The 21,027-nt window shown below is 41.7% G+C and overlaps 1 pseudogene across 1 annotated transcript; it reads left to right on the plus strand.

Annotated features, from left to right (window-relative positions):
• The first annotated feature begins 8,505 nt into the window (after nucleotides 1-8,505).
• Nucleotides 8,506-9,061, plus strand: LOC309868687 (baculoviral IAP repeat-containing protein 5 pseudogene; annotated as a pseudogene). Its single transcript has one exon. The product of its transcript is annotated as a baculoviral IAP repeat-containing protein 5 pseudogene (transcript).
• Nucleotides 9,062-21,027: the final 11,966 nt, after the last annotated feature.

A 21,027-nucleotide genomic window follows, 5' to 3' on the forward strand; every position in this document is an offset into this window, starting at 1 on the left:
AGACAAATTCATTATGACAAAACTGAAGTTTAGAAAGATTAAGTGACTCGTACAAGGTCATACAGGTATTACGCAGCAGAGCTAAGTAAGACCTGAAAAAGACTTTTCTGGTTCCGGAGCCCATGCTCCAGTGATGTCCCCGAAAGCGGTGCACGTAGGATGATCATGGGCACTGAGAAATATTTTGTTTTGCAATGGTTTTGCATTTTAATGTATATTAGAAAAATATAATATCGTAGCAAACCCATGGTATCCTTAATGAATATTATAGGTAAGGAAGAGCCAAAAAGTTTGTTACATTTTTAAAAAATATTAAGGAAATTATAGGTGGTATTTGGAAACGTCAGAAATCATAAAGGTAGTGTTCTAGTGACTGAAGCTGGGCAATCTCTGCATTATCCCCTTCTACCTCCCCCGGAGACATTAAAGGCAAAAAGCCAAAGACCAGTTGGATTCACTATAACAGGGCTTCGAGCTTGTTTCTGTCTCCACCCAAACATAAGTGTCCTGGAAGTTCTTCAGAAGGAAGTGCATGAAAGGAAATGAAGTTCTGTGAATGCGGAAGGATGGCAACAGTTGCTGTGTTTACCTGGATGGGGATGGGGGTGGGGTCAAGGAAAATATCTATGATTGTGAGATCTGAATCACAGAAAATCGCACACTGACAAGTACTGCCTCCTACAGAGAAGGAAACAACGCCTGCGAATCCTTGGCAACCCTCTCCCTGACCTCCCAACAATGTGCAGGTGCCTGGCGTATCTCCCAACTACATGCAGTTGAGTCTATGAAGAAGCCTTTAGTTCAGACTTCTTGGTTGCAAAAGAAACATACTCAACTGGTTCAAGCCAAGGGGAAAAAGAGGAAGAAATACAAGCAAAGGGGGTTTGGTGGATTTACTGGGTTTTTTAGAGACCACAAAAAAGTTGAACCAGGAGTATGGAGCAGGACCCAGGACTGCTGTCTGTTTCTTTGAGGGTCTCATCCCTGCTTCTTTGAGATTTTCCTTCATTCCCCCTCTCTCAGAGCATCATCAGACCATCTGGGCTCTAGCCTTATATCCTTAGCGATTCTGGCTCCTAAAGGACAAACACCAGTGATTCTAAGTCTTAATTACAAATTGCCGCAAGAGGGACACCTGGATGGCTCTGTTGATTGGTTAAACATCTGCCTTTAGCTCAGATCATGATCTTAGGATCCTGGGATTGAGCTCTGCTTTGGGTTCTCAGCTCAGCAGCGAGTCTGCTTCTCCCTCTCCCTCTGTGATCTCTTTCGATTTCTCTCTCTCTCTCTCTCAAATAAATTTTAAAAATCTTTAAAAAATTGTTATATGAGAACAAGATCGGCTTAGCCGGAGTCAGGAATTCATTGCTGTCCAGTGTGTCCAGTGTATTCATGGCTGCCAAGGTCTAAGGGGCTCTTCTGAAATCCAGCATCTCCACACTAATTGCTATTGGGTTCTGTGAATTCTAATGGACAGGACCTGGGTCAACTTCCATGAAATTATATTTCCTGTAGTCCCCATATTTGCTGATTTTTCAGTTCAGCTAGTTCTATTTTGATACTTGGTGTTTCCAATGAGAGGATTTCCTGTATCAGTAGCAATGTTTCTTTCATTGTACCAACTCTGGTTTCCTTGAGGCTTGAGGGTGACGGTCACTCACAGGGTGATAAAGCTATAATCATCTGGGATATAAAGAAAAAGAGTTAAGGAGCTGGGGAATCAGTGATGGGTATAGAGTACCCACTGGCACTGTGCAAAGAGTTCTGAACGTGTTGAGTGATGATGATTATGATTATGGTAATAGTAAGGGTGACAAAAGAAATTAGAAGCATGAACCTCATGGAAAGACGTAAGAATATGGATAGAGGAGAAGAAGCACAAATAGATATTATCATGTAGTAAAGAAGACTTCTGAACTAAGGACTCAGAGACTTGGCTCTGTTCTTTAACTAGGTGAGCAATCTCAGACTAATGACTTAGCTAGTTTGGATTCTCATCTATAAAAATTGGGATGGCCCTCTAAGTCAGAAATTTCTATGGCCCTATTTCTATAGACCTATTTCTATGGTCTATAATTCTATACTGGAGGAGAAAAAAATATATCTCAGAGTAAATGGGGTGATTAGAGCCAGATGAAGACCAGAAAGGTCTAGTTGGTTACAAAAGATAAATTTTTAGAAAGAGTTGAAAAGTTTGAACACGGGTTTTGGTAGAAAGGAAAAAGCAAGTTTTGGGGTAATAAGGAAGGCCTAAGATAATGACTTAGGAGTAGGAATGGGAAGTATTATGCCAGAGAAAGAGCCCTGGACCAAATATGATCTGGATAAATCATTTCTCTTTTCTGGGTCCTAGCTTCTTCCAGCTCCATTTTTCAAAGAAGAAAATTGCACGGGAATGGAAATGGCAATGAGGTTTGTCTAGGTGAAACAGAGTCTGAGTTGAGGATTAAAAAAGTTAAGGTAGGTTGGAGTGAGGAAAGCTGAAGGGGGGTGTCTTGAAACCCACACTAAGGAATTTCCCTGACGTAAGACAGAGTAGTTGGTTTTTACCATTAAATTCTCCTTGGGTTTTCCCATTAAAATTCCAGGATTGATGCCCTTTCTTCCTCATCATAAATGTTGATGAACCCATTGAACATTATCAGTTGCTTAGGGGAAAGGAATCAAGATTGGGACAAACTCTTTTAGGCATTGGCCACAACTGCAGGTCTACGAGATGACTCCAATAGACCTTAACTACACGAAAATAATGTCACTGGCAGCCAAAGAAGATGAACTACAATTCTAGGGAGGAAGTGAAACAGGCAATTTCAAAGAAAAAAATTCTTCAATATGCAGAATTACAATGTCCTAACACAACAATTTGCTGGGCTCTGTTTTGGTTTTAATGACTGCATGACTCAAGATGAAGGTCTGGCAGGTTGAACCACAAGTGGTTCCTCAGCTGTATCTGGGGGGAGTTGGAGGGCTGGTTGGCGGCAGAAAGTCTTTAAGTGATCATACCAAACCAACTGAGAGGAAACCTTCATGTCTTAGGCTAAAGGGGGAGCAGAACAGAAAGTCTCCGGGTGGAAGTAGAAGATAGAGATGAAATAGAAGGATGGAATGATTCCAAAGGACTTACTTTTTAAGTAAGTATATCAAAGTACAGGAACTCAGTGAAATAGTCCGGGTTCTCTTTGAGGAACTTTTGTGTGATTTCCCCACTGTGGCTACACTGGGACCAGAGCACCAGCTTTCCTTCAGTAAGAAGGAGACAGAAGAGAGGCAGGAGGGAAGGCAGAGAGATGAAGGACAGAGCATGGTGAAAATGATCATTGTTTTCTCAGATAAAAACCCCAAGCTCTATTCTGTTCTGTTCTAAAGAAAGAAAACTGTCTCTCTGGGATTTTCTTTTTCTTCACCCTTCTTGTCTTATTCGGCAATGAATAATAAAGGGAGCAAAAGAAAAGAATGCTGACCTCTATTGAGGGCCTTTTGTGTGCTAAGCACTTTCTCATCTACTACTGTTTCTTTTAATCTCCACAGTTTTACAGATGAGGAAACTGGGCAGGGGGAGGGGGGGGTACAGAGTATTTAAGTAACTTCATATTTCCCCACAACAAAAGGCAGAAGTGGTATTTGACCCCAGTTCTTCTGACTATCAAACCCTGTCTCTTTCTACACCAATGACAATGGGCCATTAGCTCCCAGAAGGTGGGGGGGTGGCAGTAGGGGGCTAGGGAGGTAGACCAGATAATCTGCAAAACTTAGAGCAGTGCCCTCAAACTTGAGGGTGCAGCTGAGTCTCCTGGAGGGTCTTTTAAAACAACAATTTGCTGGTTGCTAGACCTCTTCCAGAGATTCCAATTCCGCAGATTTGGAATGGGGCCCAAGAATTTTCATTTCTAACCAATTCCCAGGAGATGATGCTGCCACCAGTCCATCCAGAGCAGTGCTTGAGAATCATTGGCTTCGAGTTAATACATGTCCAAGAGTAGAAAAGCATCTCCCCTAAGGAACGTGCCAGTGACATTCTCCTATAGGAGGGCTGACACATCCCAAAGTGGACGTAAAATACAATTCTCCATGTTCTGAAAGCATGTAGCATCATGTGTTCTTGATCTCTGATTCCATGGCAAGATTTTGCCAACAAAATGCTCTCATTCACTAATGTGTACAGTTACAGGATGAGTCCTTATGAATTTGTGTATCTGCCGAAATTGATTTGTAACCTCCAAATCAATTCTACCAATGCTTTTTTTTTTTTTTAAAGTAGTCTCCACACCCAACATGGGGCTTGAACTCATGACCTTGAGATCAAGAGTTGCATGCTCTACTGACTGAGCCAGCCAGGTACCCCCTTTCTCCATGTTTTTGAGTTCACATGTACATATATGTAGAGCTGTGAAAAATTTGAGCTGCCCGAGGCAGCTACATGTTCCCAGCTGGGGTCAAATGACGTAATGTTCCTCCTCGTTTCAGCTCTCATTCTGTAAGTAAATGTCCTATTCAGGGTCCATGTAGTGCCATGTTTTTCAGGGTTCTGTACTCTTTGTTGGTGATTTTGCTGTGGTTGTTTTTTTGTTTTTTTTTAAGATTTCATTTATTCATTTGACAGATCACAAGTAGGCGGAGAGGCAGGCGGTGGCGGGGGTGAAGCAGGCTCCCTGCTGAGCAGAGCACATGATGGGGGCTTGATGCCAGGACCCTGGGATCATGACCTGAGCTGAAGGCAGAGGCTTTAACCCACTGAGCCACCCAGGCACCCTGACTTTGCTGTTTTAAAAGGCTTCTAAGTATAGTGCTAAAGTGCTGTCTAGTGTATCTGAGTGCAAGGAGAATATGACTTGCCTTACAGAGAAAAAAATGTGTTATTCACACATGAGTTACAGTGGCTATTGGCTATAAGCTCAATGTTAATGAATCAATAATATATACTAGATAAGATGTCTTGAAACACACATGAATGATCTGTTAGTGCAAATGTTGTGACTAGAAACTTGCAGGAACCGAACCCTGTATTTTCCCTAGGAGCGACATTTCAGTATTCACTAATTCAGCATTCAAAATGACTTCATAGAGCGTATCTACCATGAAAAGTGAGAACTGAGTATATAGTGTAAGGAATCTGAGGTGGTAAGGTGCAGGAAGGAACCATAAAAATCAAGACAAGGAAAAAAAGGAGAAAAAATTGAAAATTGGCTCAAAGACTATGTAAAGCTTGGCAAATGCAAATACAGGTATATGAACTACAGGCAAAATGATGTTGTTTCTCTGGTTATTTCATATGCAGCATATAGGAAAATATTAGTGATGATGGTTATTGTAATATCTCAGCCTTCTCCTCCTCTCTCCTTGCAGATAATATATGGTGTTTAAAGAGTGAATTTACGGGCGCCTGGGTGGCTCAGTGGGTTGAGCCGCTGCCTTCGGCTCAGGTCATGATCTCAGAGTCCTGGGATCGAGTCCCGCATCGGGCTCTCTGCTCAGCGGAGAGCCTGCTTCCCTCTCTCTCTGCCTGCCTCTCCATCTACTTGTGATTTCTCTCTGTCAAATAAATAAATAAAATCTTTAAAAAAAAAAATAAAGAGTGAATTTATGCCCACATCTTCATCAACTCTGTCTTTTGAGAATTGTCAGAACCGTTTGTACTAATTCTAGGCTCCGCACACGTTCAGTACCCGGGCCTGGGGGAGGAAAGGCAGGGGCCTCACAGCTGCTATTTATCTCACTCCTGTTGTAACCAGAGAACAATGGGTCCTGCTGAGTGAGGGATGAGAATAATACTCCCATTGTTGGCAAAGATGGAGCTCTGAACTTGGGGATCAGGTCCTGCTTCTGCCTTTTGGGTCTGAGTTTTCTCAGGAGCTTAGCCACTTTTCAAAGTTGTGCTGTTATTCGGGAGAGAAATCTAGTACTCAATATAACACGGAATCATAGATACATGAAAAATGCAAATAATTGGCCTAAAACTCAAACCGTACTTAACAAAGAGAACTCTCTTCTCAGAGGTTTGGGTGGAGTTAGCTCTATGTAATCCCACGGTCCTCTGCATAAGCACAGCAGGACTGAGATATCTGGGGAGGAGTGGTCCAGCCACATGGATGAGACGGTGATGGGACGGTCACTGAGTCAGAACAATTAAAGATCATTGTCAGTTAAGTATACAAGGTACTTCTTTTTTATGTTCTAGCTTGAAAAATGTGTGATTTTTTGTATACCTCATCAGATGTATATAAACACAGATGTATATACACACAGATTCTGTGGGCTCTTGGCCATTCTATTATGTTCCTACTAGGTACAGCTTTTCCTCTGGGTTACTCGATGGCTCAGTGTGAAAGGGACTGGAGTGCCTATTTCCTCAACATTATGCTCATTGGTTTATTTTTATTTTTATTTTATTTTAATATTTTATTTTTAAGTAATTTCTACACCCAGCCTGGGGCTCAAACTCACAACCCTGAGATCATGATTTGCATGCTCCACTGCCTGACCCAGCCAGGTGCCTGTATGCTCATGGGTTCAAATTCCATTTTCTCTTACATTTGTTTTGCCCTTAAACACCACTTGATGGAAAGATGCGCTTATACTCCTCTCTCATGTGTTGATCTTGTCTCATCTTTTGCTTGACCTGCTTCATGGCAACATTCACATTCTATTAATAGAGTGTACTATGTTTGCATTTGAAATATTCCTACAAGGACAGTTCCTCATAATTGGTCAGGAGGGGGTTGGGACTTAAAAAGTGAGCAGGAGGAAGGTGAAGTATATAGTGGGATGATTGCGAAGAGGGAGTGGGAATTAGAAGCAATTTTGCTGAAAGTAGCATCCTTTAAATATTCAGAGTATTCAGAGAACCAACTTCCCAATCATGTTCTGAAATCGTTTAATTTGTTGCCCTTTTAGTATTCAATTAGACAGCTTTCCTTCATTTTTATTATTTTATTGTTTTTATTATATTTTTATATATTTTTATTATATTTTTGATTTATTTTTATTTTTATTATTTTATTATTTTCTCTGTGTATCCCATTTTGCATCCTCTGGTTCTTCCTGTTATTTATTTTTACCAGCTCTCTGAATCTCTCAACTTCCTTTCCCACTGTTTCGGTTGGTTCTAAAACCCTTGTCTTCACGCAAAGTTTTTATAAAGTTTTGTGTATCTTTAATAATAGTTACCCACAGAGTACTTATTCTGGACATGACATTATCCCAAGCGTGTGATACACAATAATTCATTTAATTCTTATAGTACCTATATGAGATAGATTCTAGTAGGACCCCGAGTCCCAGGAGGAAATTGAAGCACGGGGAGGTTAAGTAATCTTACTAAGCTCACCTCATGAAAGTATAGGACCAAGGATTCAAACCAGGTATTCTGGGTCTAGAGTTCATGCTCTTAACTACCACACATAGACCCTCTTACAGTAAATGATATACCTTCCATTAGCACCCCACTGCCACATTCTCACTGGTGCCTGTGGCCCATGATTTTCTGTGCTTCTGAAACTTCCCTCAGCAAGCTTTCACAAAAACTACTGTGATGGATATGGTGGTATGCCTCCCAGATCCCCCTTTAAGGATGGACTTATGGCCCCAACTGTGGAAAGTGTGGCAGGCAGCTACAGGTTTCAGAGCTTATCTCAACTGCAGAGAGCCTAACTCCTTTGAGCCTGGCTCAAGGTCATGTCCTTCCCAAGGCAGCCCATATCCAAAGATGAAGAAGAGTATAAAGACTGCTGTGTTGGCCAAACATGGAATTACTTGATGAGCCATCTTAGTTCTACACTTCCCCCCCTGGGTTGGGATGAGGCTGTCGACAGACCTGCGTGGCAGTTCAGCTTCTCCTTCTATTCAATTTTACTTCCTTCCCGTTTCAATCTTCACTCTGTGGACTAAAATGAAAGGAAAGAGGCAGTCTTATGGAAACTCTAAGAACAAAGAAAACATTGATGATAAATTTTAAAGATTCCAGACTTATCATCTTGCATCACATTTTTTTTTTTTTTTTTTTTTTTGAGAGAGAGAGAGCACATGTGCACACAAGTGGTGGGGGGAGGGGTGGAGGGAGAAGGAGAATCCTTAGCAGGCTCCACATCTAGAGTGGAGCCCAACATGGGGCTTGAGCCCACAACCCTGAGATCATGACCTGAGTGTAAATCAAGAGTTGGACACTTAGCTAAGGGAGCCCCCCAGGCACTGCTTATCTTGCATCACTTTAGCCCAGTTGCCATTCATCGTTTCTGAGTGATTTTGCTATCCTCTAAGACTTTTATGTAACAATATGGCAATTCCTCAAAAAATTAAAAATGGAATTACCATGTGATCCAGCAATCCTGCTTCTGGATATATATCCAAAAGAAGTGAAAACAGGGTCTCAAAGAGGCATTTATACACCCATGTTCATAGCAGTATTAGTCATGATAGCCCAAACTGATGGATGAATAGATAAACAAAAAAAAAGTATATGCATACAATGGAATATTATTCAGCCTTAGAAAGGAAGGACAGGAGTCGGTGCCTGCGGCTGCGGGATGGGCGCTTCGTCGTTGCCCCCCGCCTGGCAGCTCTACCTCAAGGACCACCGCGTCTCTACGTTCAAGAACTGGCCGTTCCTGGAGGGCTGCGCCTGCACCCCGGAGCGGATGGCCGAGGCCGGCTTCATCCACTGTCCCACTGAGAACGAGCCCGACTTGGCCCAGTGCTTCTTCTGCTTCAAGGAGCTGGAAGGCTGGGAGCCGGATGATGACCCTATAGAGGAGCACAAGAAGCATTCGTCTGGTTGTGCTTTCCTTTCTGTCAAGAAGCAGTTCGAAGAATTAACCCTCAGTGAATTTTTGAAACTGGACAAAGAGAGAGCCAAGAACAAAATTGCAAAGGAAACCAACAGTAAGCAGAAAGAATTCGAAGAGACGGCAAAGAGAGTGCGCTGTGCCATCGAGCAGCTGGTCGCCGCGGAGTGACCCCGCTGCCCCGCCGGACGAGCTGCTCCCCGCGTGGGGCGCGCACCCTGCCGGGACCCTGCCCAGCGCCTTAAGAAACAGGAACATCCACGATTTGAAATTAGAATATTTAAGCTAGAAAAAAAAAAAAAAAAGAAAGAAAGAAAGGAAGGACATTCTGACACATGCTAGGAAAAGGATGAACCTTGAAAACATTATGTCAGCAAAAGAGGCCAATGACAAAAAGACAAATATTGTGTGATTCCACTTAACATGAGGTACCTAGGGTAGTCAAATTCATAGAGACTGAAAGTAGACCTGTGGCTGTCTGGGACTGGAGGTGGGGAGGACACAGAGCAGTTGCTGTTTAAAGGGTAGAGCTGCAGTTTTACAAAATGAAATGAGTTCTGGAGATTACACAACAATGTGAATGTACTGAACACTACTGAACTGTACCCTAAAAAATGGTTAAGATAGTAGTTTTTGGAAAAGATTTATTTATTTTAGAGAGAGGAGGGGGTAGGGGCAGAGGGAGAGGAAGTATCTTCCTTTTTTTTTTTTTTAAAGATTTTATTTATTTGTTTGAGAGAGAGAGAGAGAGAGAGAGAGAGATCACAAGCAAGGGGAGAGGATAAAGGGAGAAGCAGGATTCCCCACTGAGCAGGGAGCCCAATGCAGGATTCATCCCAGGACCCTGGGATCATGACCTGAGCCAAAGGCAGACACTTAACCAGCTGAGCCACCCAGGCACCCCGGGAGAGAGAATCTTAAGCAGATTCTGTGTTGAGTGTGGAGTGGCCTTGGGGCTCGATCTCACGAACCTGAAATCATGACTTGAGCTGAAACCCAGAGTCCCAGGCTTAACTGACTGCACCACCCTGGTACCCTTAAGATGGTAATTTTTATGATAAATTTTATATCAGTTAAAGAAAACTTTCATGTGGTAAGATGTCAAAATTAAATTTTGGCAAGGGAAAATTGAAGAGAACATTGCTCAGACTTTTCTTGCGTACACAATTCTCTGAAAATGGTCATAGGTCTGAGATCCTGCAGCGGGAACCTTTGAAGCAGAGAGGTAAATCTTTCCCCACAGGATACAAGCAGAGAAAGACAAAGTCTTGAAGAATCATGGAAAAGAACAAGCAGGAAGTTCTCAGGGGAAATGGTGCCAACTGCAGGGGGGCCCGCCACAAGCTTTGACACGCGGTGGCTGCCAGGACAGGCACTTCTTGGGTCCCACAAAGAAGATCTGAACGCAGAATAAGGAGGAGAGTGGAGAGAGCACGGGGTTCACAGCTCCAAACCAGCTGGATCTGGTTGTACACCACAGCCAAAGGAAACTGCTGGAAAAACCTTTTGTTGTGAATCTCAGAGGACAATCAGAATAGCAGGTACTAAACAGGAAGAACCAGAAAAACAGTTCTTGAGCCCCATTGGGCAGCTCTGGAGAAAAATGCCTGCAAGCAGTCGAAGACTGACTTTTTTTTTTTTTTTTTTTTTTAAAGATTATTTATTTATTTATTAGAGAGATTGAGCACAGGCAGACAGAGTGGCAGGCAGAGGCAGAGGGAGAAGCAGGCTCCTTGCTGAGCAAGGAGCCCGATGTGGGACTGGATCCCAGGATGCTGGTATATGACCTGAGCTGAAGGCAGCTGCTTAACCAACTGAGCCACCCAGGCCTCCTGAAGACTGACATTCTGAAAACAAAGGTGGCAGTGCAGGACAGACTGGGTATCAGATAGAGGGTTCTGGCAGCTTCTGGCAGGGGCTGAAGAGATGCTGTGACAGTGCATCAAAGTCTCCCTGGTGCCAGGTGGTTATCTGGCCTTGGTCTTGGCCTTGGCTCATGACAGGGAACGAGGAGCCAAACAAACAGGTGGAAAGGAAAGCTAAACCTTGTAGGGGTTCGATTTCAGAGTAACACTAGCCCTACCCTGTCTGGCCTGAAACTACTTTTCTCAAAACATTGTCACTACCAGCCCCTGTAGCCATGGGTGTTCTATTTGACACACAGGTGAGAATTACCTGTTCTGCACAAAAATGCCCCTTCTTGCCTTTCCCAGAGACCTCTGAAAATTGTTTTTATTGACTTAAGATGGTACAGATTTGCCCTGGATGTTACCGAAGTGATCCCTTTGAAGAACTCTTTGCATTATTTCCTCCCTCCCTTTTTCCCTCCTTCCTCCCTTCCTTCCTGTACTTTTTTTTATTATTATGGCAAAGGACATGTAATAGAAAATTCATCATTTTAAGCATTTTAAAGTGTGCAATGCAGTGACACTGATTGCAGTCACAGTGTTGTATAACTATTCCCAAGACGTGTCTGTGACCCCACACATAGTCTCTGTATCCTTAAACAACTCCACATACCTCCCTCCGCAGACCTGGTAACCTCTGATCTATTTTCTGTCTCCATGAATTTGCCTGCTATTGGTACATCACAAAAGCAGATTCATACAATATCTGTCCTTTTGTGTCTGGCTTGGCTCATGTAGTACTTCTTTAAGGTTCATTCTTTTTGTACTGACTTCCTTTCTTTACAAGGCTGAATAATATTTTATCATATTTTGTTTGTCCATTCATCTTCGAACACATGGTTCTTTCTATCTTTTGGCTATTGTGAATAATTCTTCTATAACACGGATGTAAAATATCTATTTGAGTTCTTGCTTTCAATTCTTTGGATGTCTACAGAGAAGGGGAATTGCTAGATCATACGGTAATTCTATGTTTAGCTTTTGAGGAACCGCCAAACTGTGTTTTATTTCAAACTGTTTTTCATGGTGGCTGCACTATTTTACATACACATCAGCAAAGTACAATGGTTCCAATTTCTCTACATCCTTACCACCTTTTGTTATTTTCAGCTGTTTGGATTTTTATAAATAGTAGCTTTCCTAATGGCTGTGAAGTGGTATCTTAATATGGTTTGTATTTTTCTTTTCTTTCTTTCTTCTTTTGTTTTTTTTTTTGTTTGTATTTTTCTAATGACTAGTGATATTGATCATTTTTTCATGCACTTTCTGGCCATCTATATATCCACTTTAGAGTAATATCTGTTCAAGTCTTTTGACCATTTTTGTATTGGGTAGTGTCTTTTTGTTGTTACTGAATTGTAAGAATTCTTTGCAGATGTTAGGTACTAATTCCCTTCAGATAAATGATTTGCAGACATTTTCTTCCATTCTATGGGGTGTCCTTTCACTCTCTTGATTGTGTTCTTTGATGCATAGAAGCTTTAATTTTGTTGAAGTCCAATTTATTTATTTATTTATTTTTTCTTTTGCTGCATGTGCTTTTGGTGTCAAATACAAGAAATCATTGCTAAATCCAATGTCATGAAAATTTCTTTTAAGTTTTTTTCAGGCACTTTATAGTTTTAGCACTTATATGTAGGTCTTTGATTTTTTTTTTTTTTTTTTTTTTTTTTAGTTTTTATATATGGTGTAAAGTAAAGGTCCAACTTCATTCTTTTGTTTGTGTGCATTTAGTTTTTCCAATTCTAATTGTTGAAAAGTCTGTCCTTCCCCCGTCTTATTTTCTTTTATGTTTACATAGTTTTATCCTTTCTGCATGGTAGGGAGAGTGAGAACTATTTAAATTGTAAGCAATATATAAGTAAAATATACTATACTTAAGTAAATATGATAACAAAGCCAGATAACTATGATAAAGGGCTATATTAATGTTACAAATCCAAGTTTCACCTCTGTTATAATCTCCATGTCGGCAGCCTGAAATGATTCTTTTACTGATCTCTTAGTCTTCATTGTCTATAATATTTTTTAAATTTTGCATGAATTTTTTAATCAAAATATATTTAACATTAACATTGGTTAAATTTAAGATGCTACAATATTTTTAAAATTATTAATTGAGGGGCACCTGGGTGGTTCAGTGGGTTAAGTCTCTGCCTTCAGCTCAGGTCATGATCTCAGGGTCCTGGGATAGAGCCCCGTATCAGGCTCCCAGCAGGGACCCCGCTTCCTCCTCTCTCTCTGCCTACTTGTGATCTCTCTCTCTCTCTGTCAAATAAATAAAATAAAATCTTAAAAAAATATATTAATTGACTCACCTTTTACTCTAAGCCCCCACCCCCCTTTTTTTTAGCTTATAAATAACAGAAACTTAGTTTTCACAGTTTTGGAACGTGGTAAGTTCAAGATCATGTGCCTGCATTTCCAGTGTTGAGTGAGGGTCTACTTCCTAGACTGCACTTTATCCATTGCTAACAGATTGATGCTGGCTTTTTGTAGGAAACATCAGCTGTTCCCCATACGGTCTTCTCCACCCCATAGGGCTGCTTAAATGTCCTCACAATATAGTAGCCAGCTATCCCGATGGGGAGTAAACTAAGAGACCAAAAAAGAGGTTCCTATGATCTCTCAGTTGCTGGACAGCTTATTGTTATTAAGTTCAAATTAAGGATGCATGTTAAGCATGATGTCACATACATTTGATGTTTTCTAGTACAGTTTCATCAAAGGGAATATATGATTATAGAGGCTGAGGGGTCTCATTATCTACTGTCTTCAGGATGAGGGCCCAGGAAAGTTGGTGGTATAGGTCCAGGTCAACATTAAAGGCCTAAAAACCAGGAGAACCGGTGATGTAAGTCCCATGGATAAGCAACCAGCTTCTCTCTGGCACAATTGTTATGTTCTGCCCCAGAACTCAGACTGAAATGAAGGAATTCCTACAAAATCCAGCCAGCACTCAGGCACACACAGCCTAGAAATGCAGGGGAATCTGTGCCCCACAAAGCAAACCTTGACCAATGTGATCAGGAACCAATCCTTCCCAATCTAAGGTGGAAAAGCCTGAGGTCATTTCATGTGGCTCCTCAAAAAGCCCAAAGAGATGGGACGCCTGGGTGGCTCAGTTGGTTGGACGACTGCCTTCGGCTCAGGTCATGATCCCGGAATCCCGGGATCGAGTCCCGCATCAGGCTCCCAGCTCCACGGGGAGTCTGCTTCTCCCTCTGACTTTCTCCTCGCTCATGCTCTCTCTCACTGTCTCTCTCTTAAATAAATAAAAAAAATCTTTAAAAAAAAAAAAAAAAAAAGCCCAAAGAGACATAGATGCAGTTTCCTATAGCAACCATTTTGAGATTATACCTCTATATTTGTCTTTTCTCCTTCCCTATTTCACTCTCCCTAACTCTGTGGGATCACTGTCCCTTACCCCCAAATACTTTTATTTGAGGCTTGGTCTCAATCCTTGCTTTCCAGGTAGAGCACAGCCTAATACGACAACCTCAGTCTTTTGATATCTCTTATTTCTATTTTTAGCTAAAAATAACAAATTATTTCTTAAACCAGTTAAAAAAGACGAAGAGGAAAGTAGATGTTGGGAGTCAGCAAAGACTTGGCTATGTGATTAAGATAGAAACACTTGGTTTCTGTATTAGGCTAAGCTAAGGCAACAGTCTGAAAATAGCCATTATGGAATCAGCTATTTTGAAGTCACTGTCAGTTGACTGGAAGCTATAATTTGTCCTGTGTGTCATTATAGTGCTTCCTTCACAATGCATTGCTCTATGCAGGCAGAGCTGGTGTGATAACTTCTCACATATATCCGTGTCATACTCCTTCCCTTAGTTCTTTCAAACCATTTATTTATTTGTTTATTTTTGAAGTGTACAATTCAGTGGTCTTCAGTATATCCATCAAGTGATGCCATCATCACCACTATCTAATTCCAAAACATCTTTATCACTCCAAGCAGAAGCCCATATTCAGTAACAGCCACTTCCAGTTCTCCCCTTCCTTCAAGTCCCTGCCAGCCATGAACCTACTTTCTGTCTCTAAAATCAGTCTGCTCTTGACATTTAATATTAATCATAGACTATGTGGCCTTTTCTGTCTGAATTCTTTTGCTTACCATAATGTTTTCAAGGTTCATCCATGTATCAGTGCTTCTGAGGTTTTTCTTCTTCTTTTTATTTTTATTTTTTTTTAAGATTTTATTTATTTATTTGACAGAGAGAGAGAGATCACAAGCAGGCAGAGAGGCAGGCAGAGAGAGGGAGAAGCAGGCTCCCCACAGAGCAGAGAGCTCGATTCGGGGCTCGATCCCAGGACCCTGAGATCACGACCTGAGCTAAAGGCAGAGGCTTAACCACTGAGCCACCCAGGCACCCCTGAAGTTCTTTCTTCTTGACATGGACCAATTCCTTGCTACCAACTGGGTGTCCTACAATTCAGCTCAATTCTGATTCTTACTCCTGGAGTTAGCATCAGACCTTACAAAGTTTAGGGGTCAGTCTTGTGGGACTAAACCCCACTTCATGCACTAGCTGCTAATGGGGGGCCCAGGCTCTCCATATTTCTGCCCAGCCAACTACAAATTCAGGGGTTTCCATGAACACAGGTCTTGGGTTTAATAATTCACTAGAATAACTCCAAGTCTCAAAAACACTTTACTTACTGCTACCAGTTTATTATAAAAGATATAACTCAGGAGCAGCCAAATGGAAGAGATGCATGGGGAAAGTATGATGAGTGAAGGTACAGAATTTCCACACCCTCTCTAGACATGCCACCCTCCCAGAACTTTGATGTGTTCTCTAAGTTGGAAGCCCTCTGAACCCTGCTGTTTAAGGTTTTTTTATGGGCCGTTCATTACTAATTGATTAAGTGATTAGCACCTGGTGATTAAATGCAAGATTTTATTTCTCTCCTAAATGTTGGGAGTGGGACTGTAACTTTCAACTCTAATCATGGCTGATCTTGCTTGCAACCAGCTCCCTTTGTGAAGCTATCTAGGGGCCCACCAAGAGTCACCCCATCAGTGTGAACTCAGGTATGGTTGAAAGGGGTTTGTTGTGAATAACAAAAGACTCTCCTACCACCCCATCACATAAAAAATTCCAAGGGTATTAGGAGCTCTGTGCCAGGAACCAGGAACAAAGATCAAATCTACATTTCTTTTTGTACAGCAATATTTTATCCCTTTTTATGACTGAATAATATTCCAGTTTACGGATATACGGCATTTGTTTATCTATTCATCTGTTGATGGACATTTAGGTTTTTTCCACCCTGGGCTATTATGAATAGTACTGCGGTGAACATTCATGTACAATTTTTATGTGGACATATGTTTTCTTTCCCCCTGGGCAAATACCTAGAAATTGAATTGCTGAATCAAATGGTAACTCCATATTTAACTTTTTGAGGAACTGACAAACTGCCAAACTCTTTTCCAAAACTCATATTCTTTTTAACTTTCTATGTACACTATATAGATTTCATCTCCCAATTAACTTTATAAACGCCTTGAAGGAAGGACAGTTACTTGAAGATGAGGAAACCAAGGCACAAATAAGTCAAGTACTTACAGCATGTGAATTATGTCTCAATTTTTAGAAAAAGTCACGTAGCAACCTTTGGTCAGAACCGGTTATGTAATATGCAGGGCCTAATACAAAAGGAGAATGTGGGACTCCTTGTTCAAATATTATGAGGAATTTCAAGATGGTGACAGTAGACCCAAGCACAGGGTCCTTCCAAGCTTGTGACCCAATGTGACTATATAGGTCACATACCCATGAAGCCAGACACAGATCTCAGATTTCAATTTCTCAGTCGGGTATGTGAATGTCTCAAGCAGATCAGTGATTCTCAAAACTGGGAACACAAGTTCCTGGAGTTCCTCTGATAAATTTTTTGATGTCTTGAGACTTTGTTTCATTGTTTTACTTTATAGTCATCACTCAAGTTTGGGAAACACTGGCCCATCTCTCCTTCTAACAAAAGTCACTCCTTCCTCTTCAGAGCAAAACCAGGTTTGGGAAGGGGGAGCTGAAGGCCTCTTTTAAGAGAAAGAATACAAAATTACAAATACAAACTAGGTCTTGAAAGAGGCTCATGCAAGTAAGGAGCCCTGAGGCTTCAACTTCATTAGCTCTGGGGTAAATCCTTCTCTCCTTTCACTGCTGTCCCAGCTCTCAACTCCTCTCAACTCTCAAGGACTTTGTTCCTCTGGTTATGGCTTTCCTGTCCTACTTCATTAAACTCATTCCATCTATTATCATTCCAACACTCCTGTCTCCCCTTTGATTCTTCATCTCTCTCAGGGTGACTTCCTTGTCTCTGCTCTCTTCAGAGCCAAACTTTTTTAAAGAGTGAAGTCTTCACACACTGCTATTTCATCTTCCATTTACTACCTTGCTTCCTGGCCCATCTGCCATGGACAAATGGCTTTTGTCATGCATATTCCTAGTATATGGCTTCCTTGGGCCTTGAACCTGTGAGTACTGCTCAGTGCTTATCTCTCTGGCCTCTCAACAGCACTTGCCATAGCTGGGAACTCTTTCTTCAAGCTCCTCTCTTGCTTCAATGACACCATTACTTCCTTGTGTTGATCTCAGGTCTCTGTTCCTTTTGCTCTCCTTTGCAGGCTCCTTGTCTCCTACTTACACCCCAACAGTCGCTATGGCATATGAGCTAACTAACCCAGACAGGGCTCAGTCCTTGGGCCCCCTTCTCTTCTCTGTTGACAATATTTTCCTAACCCTACATACCACGTATGTGCCGAGAACTCAGAATTTTCTCTTTAGTCCTGTCCAGTCCTCTCCTTTAAGCTCTAGTCCCAGATCAGTATCTGCCCCCTTGGCATCTCCACTGGAACAGCTCATGGGTAAGCTCAAACTTAGTGTGTCCAAAACTGGGCTTGACATGCCTGTACCACCCTCAAAGCCAGTCCTTCCATCAAAGCCAGTACTATACATCTCAGTGTATAGTACTCTCATGTAACCTATTGCTCAATTCAGAAATGTGGAAATCATCCTCGATTCATCAGTAAACTTTATAGAAACCCCCACCAAATACCATATCATGGATGTATCTGCTTCTCCCCATTCCCCACATTAAGACCCTGACCCAACCCATCAGTTCTAAATTCCAATGATAGTCCCAGTCCTGGTCTTCTCGTTTCCTCTGTTGCTCTCCCTGCGACTCGTTTTTCGTAAATAGCCAGAGTAGTGCTGTCTTATAGAAATATAATGTGACCACATATGTAATTTAAAATTTTCTAGTAGCCACATTAAACTAAAAAGAAACAGGCAAAATTAATTTTGATGAAATATATGAATATGCAATCAATATAAAAACATGAGTGAAATATTTTACATTTAATGTAATTTTGAATTTTGAAAATTTTTAAATACAGAAAATAATGTATATTCTACACTTACAGTCTATCTTAATTCAGACTCACCATAATTCAAGTGCACAATAGCCACATGTGGTTAGTGGCTATCATACTTCAAGGAACCAGACTGATTTTTTTAAAGATTGTATTTATTTATTTGACAGAGAAAGAGAGAGAACAAGCAGGGGGAGCAGCAGGGGAAGAGGGAGAAGCAGGCTCCCCACTGAGCAGGGAGCCCAGTATGGGGCTTGATACCAAGACACTGAGATCATGACCTGAGCAGAAGGCAGACACTTAACCAACTGAGCCACCCTTAGCGTCTTTTTAAAGTAAGTTGGTTTGGGCCATCCCATCACCTGCTTGATAACTACAAAATGGCTTCACAATGCACTTGGAACAGGGCGCCTGGGTGGCTCAGTGGGTTAAGCCTCTGCCTTCGGCTCGGGTCATGATCTCAGGGTCCTGGGATAGAGCCCTGCATCTGGCTCTCTGCTCAGCAGGGAGCCTGCTTCCCCACCCCCACTGCCCCGCCCTTTCTGCCAGCCTCTCTGCCTACTTGTGATCTCTCTATCTGTCAAATAAATAAATAAATAAAATCTTTTAAAAAAACAAAACAAAAAATGCACTTGGAACTAAACCTAAGCTCCTTAGGGACGCCTGGGTGGCTCAGTCAATTAAATGTCTGCCTTAGGCCCTGCTCCATGGGGAACCTGCTTCTCCCTCTCCCTCTGCCTGCCATTCACCCTGCTTGAGTGCTCTCATTCACTCTCTCTCTCATTCTGACAAACTAATAAATAAAATCTAAAAAAAAGAAAAAAAAAATCGAAGCTCCTCAGCCTGATCTCACCATGTCTTTTCAACATCTTCTACGTCCTTGGGTCCTTTTGCTTTTTGTTCATTTTACTTTAGCCACCTTGGCCTCCTTTCAGCTCTGAGAACACACCAACTCTCTGTGTCCATGTATGTCTTGGCCGGCTCCTGGTCCTCAAATTGCCGTTCAAATAGTATCTCCTCAGACAAGCCTTCCTTACCTGTACCTGAGAAGGTCCATGTAGTTACCATTTAACACAGTACTCTGCTTGTTACCTTCAGTGTGCTTTCTTCAGTTTCTGATTATATATTTATTAATCAGTTTATTGTCTATCTCCCCTATTAGACTGTAAATTTTAAGAAAGAAAGAATTATGCCCAGCACCGCATACGGATTCTGGCTCTAATTGAGACTCAATAAATACTGGTTGAATATATGATTATCTGGGCACCCTCCCCCACACCCTCATTAAGGGAACTAAGAAGTAAATTGTTTTCAGTAGTGCTGTGTATCAAATGACAATAAATGCATGATAAATAAATACATCATGGCTAGAAGAGATTTGTTTCCCATTAACCAAAGAAAGGTTCGAACGTAGGCAAAGTTAGAGTCTGTATATTAGCTTTCTTTTTTAAGAGGTCTTGATTATTTACTCTGCAAATAAAGCAATTTCCCCTGAAAACAGTTCTAAGGGCAGTGGTGCCTCTGGGAATCCCCACCTCTTAATATAATGGCTTCATGAAAGTTAAACTCTTGTTCTATGAGACGGAACCAGAAACTCCAAAACCTCTGTGGCTTTGGGGAAAGGCAGCTGGAAGACAGAGAAATGCCCTTATCCCAACACAGAGTGATTGTGCATGTGTTCACTCATTCAGCAAGTGTTTCTGAATGCCTTTATAGCCGGCCTTGTTCTAGGTTCTGGGGATGCAACAAAACTATGAGGCAAAAATTCATGTCCTCTTGGAGCTTATATTCTGATAAGGCGAGATAGATAGTAAGTAAGAAGCTCATCTTAGACTATGTTAGATAGTGGTAAGCTCTAGGAAGGAAAATGAAGGCGGGAGAGGGCGGGCTGGTAGTACAGGGCTTAGCATTTTAGCTAGGGTGACCAGACAATGCCTCACTCATAGAGGTGAGAAGGTGAGGGAGTGACCCAGGTAGCCAGCTGAGGTAAGAGAGTTCCAGCAATAAGGGGCCAGCAAGGAGGCCAGTGTGGCTGGAGTAGAGTGAATGATAGGGAGAAAAGGTGGAGATGAGGTCACAGATGTTGGCAAACAGTGGATAGATAAGGACTTTGGTTTTTACTCCGGGTGAAGTCAGTGGAGGGCTATGAGCAGAGGGGAGTGACACAGTTCTGACTTACATTTAAGAATGATTATTCTCACCTGCGTGCTGAAATGAGTGAATGAATGAAAGGAAATGGGGCCAAAAAGAAAATGGGAGAACTAGGAGGCCTTCACTTACCTGGAAACCAAGAACCAACACCAGAAATGATCGCTTCAAAAGAAGTGTAACACCTGACCACATTCTCACTGCCTTAAAAAGGCATAACAACCCACTTCAGGTGCCTGACCGCTCACCACAGGTCTCTCCTTGGGGAGCCTTCAGGAGGGGCGGGGAAGACACTTGAGTTCACCAGAGAAAAGCAGCTGTTTGCTGGTGAGGCCGGAGCAGGACCTGAAGCTGCCCTTTTGTCACTAGAAACCTGACCCTTTTCAGTTTAGTCAGACAATGACGGCCTTGGCTGGGGAATGCTAGGGAAGCCTGCCAAGTTTACAGTCTGCCTCTCTCAGCCTAGACAACCTTTGAGAGAGTAGCATATCTTTTGAATTTGAAGAAATGAGACAGAGCAGAAGGGAGAACTAACATTTCTCATTAGTACAACAAGCCGACGATGTCAAAATGTGTTGCTGAATCTCTTCTACTCCAACCGTGAGAAAGCAAGACATCCATAAACAGAAAGGAGGACATAATTGTGGGGTTTAGGATTTAAGGAGCTCCCAAATGGCTTCTTCAGATAAATTTATCTCTGCTAATTATTGTTTACCCTGTTGTATTCTTTTAAATTTTTTTTTTAGAATGGAAATGAACTTTTTTCTGGTTATAAAAAATAATACGTATACATGGTTAAAAA

The sequence above is a fragment of the Mustela nivalis genome (genome assembly GCF_964662115.1).
Source record: "Mustela nivalis genome assembly, chromosome: 7".
Taxonomy (NCBI): domain Eukaryota; kingdom Metazoa; phylum Chordata; class Mammalia; order Carnivora; family Mustelidae; genus Mustela; species Mustela nivalis.